The sequence below is a fragment of the Fistularia commersonii genome, unplaced genomic scaffold, assembly GCF_037954325.1.
Source record: "Fistularia commersonii isolate RoL2024-O1a breed Wild unplaced genomic scaffold, RoL_Fcom_v1.0 HiC_scaffold_79, whole genome shotgun sequence".
In the NCBI taxonomy this organism is placed as follows: Eukaryota; Metazoa; Chordata; class Actinopteri; order Syngnathiformes; family Fistulariidae; genus Fistularia; species Fistularia commersonii.
In genome coordinates this window covers 312,501-314,830 of record NW_028234037.1, presented here as the reverse complement: position 1 = coordinate 314,830, position 2,330 = coordinate 312,501, and positions in this window count along the sequence as shown.

The window sequence follows — 2,330 nt, the reverse complement described above, 5'->3', positions numbered from 1 at the left end:
GCAGCGGATGAGCGGAGGAGTGGAGGAGATGTTTCTCTTCTCAGATGCGGCGAGGGGGGGGGGGGCAGGACCCCTTACCCTTATCCCCCCCGGACGTTTGAGTGGAGCTCCCGGACCTCCGGGCACGCACATGCGAATGACTGGATCACAGGGAGTGCCAGGGCCTGGAGCGGATGAGCAGAGGAGAGGCGGAGGGCAGAAGCCCGGCCCTGTTCAAGAGTTCCAGGGTCCAAAGCGGGGGAGCGAAGAAGCGGAGGAGGGGAGGAGAGCAGAAGAGCAAAAAACTGGCCCGGAATTCACCGAAGTCCCGCGGATCGGGAGTTCCAGGGCCCGGAGCGGAAGAGCGGAGGAGCGGAGGAGAGGAGGAGCGGAGCAAAGCTAAGCCCGTCTTAACAACAAGGAAATTACAGATGAGGCTATAATTTCTAATGAAAACTTTAAATTCTATAGCCACGTATACACTTCGACATTGTCAAAAAGCGATTGTGACTCCTTTCCATTAAATATTCCTCAATATATCCCAAAAATAAACAACAAACAATATATGTTTGTTTATATATGTTTATATATAAACAACAAAAAATATACAGTTTGATGTCTGAGATTCCTTGTGAATCGCCAACTTAATTACATGTCGTATTCCCCTTGCATTTTTTTTTTTTGGTTTTAATTTCATTTGTCTATCTATTTATCTAATTATTTCCTTTTAATTTCGTTTTTTGTCTAGCACTGTAAATTTCTCACAAACCTGTAACACTATTAACTTCTCATTACATACAGAACAAATGTCCTCATGTCCGTTGCTTCCTCATGCCTGGTTGTTTCATTGACATTCAGTTCTACCTTGCTATGTTTATTTGTACATTTGTATATTTGGGTGTACTATTTATGTTCAATTAAAAACAGTTTGATGTCTGAGATTCCCTGTGAACCGCCAACTTAATTACATGTTATATTCCCCTCACAATTTTTTTTTTTTCGTTTTTAATTTTATTTTTCTATCTATTTATTTAATTATATCCTTTTAATTTTCTTTTTTTGTCTAGCATTAAAAATTTCTCGCAAACCGTTAACACTATTAACTTCTGATTACTTACAGCACGAATGCGCTTATGCCCCCCCACCCCCCACCCCCCCGCTTTTTCCGTACGGTGGCAGACACTGAGATCGAAAGCAAATGGGTGTCATTGAAATGCAGTAACAGGGTGATAACAGCCGTGTTCGAAGTGTGTAGGGGCTTATAGTAGAGCAGAAGCACGTCACGCAATTCACCTGAGTTCGGAGGATCGGGAGTACCAGGGCCCATAGCGGAGAAGCGGAAGAGCGGAGTTATGTGTCTCTTCTCAAAGGCCGGGAAGCTGGGGGGCAGCAGGACCCCTTAGAGCGGCTAATGTGAGCCTTCTCCGGACATAGATCACCCGGACTTATGACTGGAGCTCCCGGACCTCTGGGCACACACATATGTGAATGAGTGGATGAGCTAATGTTGGTTTGGTTGTGGAAACGTTTCGGCCAATGCTATTAGCACAGCTATGATGAGTTCAGGTGTGTCTGTGTGTGTTTGTGTGTTTGTGTGTGTGTGTGTGTGTGTGTGTGTGCGTGTGTTTGTGTGTGTGTGAGAGTTTGTTTTTGTGGGTTGGGGGGGGTTCCCGCGGACACGGAGTACCAGGGCCTGGAGCGGATGAGGTGAGGAGCGGAGGAGAGCAGAAGCCCGGACCGTGATTCGCTTGTGTCCAGCGGTTCGGGAGTTCCAGGGCCCGAAACGGAGGAGCGGAGGAGCGGAGGACGGCAAAACCCCTTTCTGCAATTCGCCTGAGTCCGGCGGATCGGTAATACCTGGTTCCGCAGCGGAGGAGCGGAGGAGTGGAGGAGATGTTTCTCTTCTCAGAGGCGGCGAGGAGGGGGGGAGAGGGACAGGACCCCTTACCCTTACCCCCCCCGGACGTTTGAGTGGAGCTCCCGGACCTCCGGGCACGCACATGCGAATGACTGGATCACAGGGAGTGCCAGGGCCTGGAGCGGATGAGCAGAGGAGAGGCGGAGGGCAGAAGCCCGGCCCTGTTCAAGAGTTCCAGGGTCCAAAGCGGGGGAGCGAAGAAGCGGAGGAGGGGAGGAGAGCAGAAGAGCAAAAAAACTGGCCCGGAATTCACCGAAGTCCCGCGGATCGGGAGTTCCAGGGCCCGGAGCGGAAGAGCGGAGGAGAGGAGGAGCGGAGCAAAGCGGAAGCCCGTCTTAACAACAAGGAAATTACAGATGAGGCTATCATTTCCAATGAAAACTTTAAATTCTATAGCCACCTATACACTTCGACATTGTCAAAAAGCGATTGT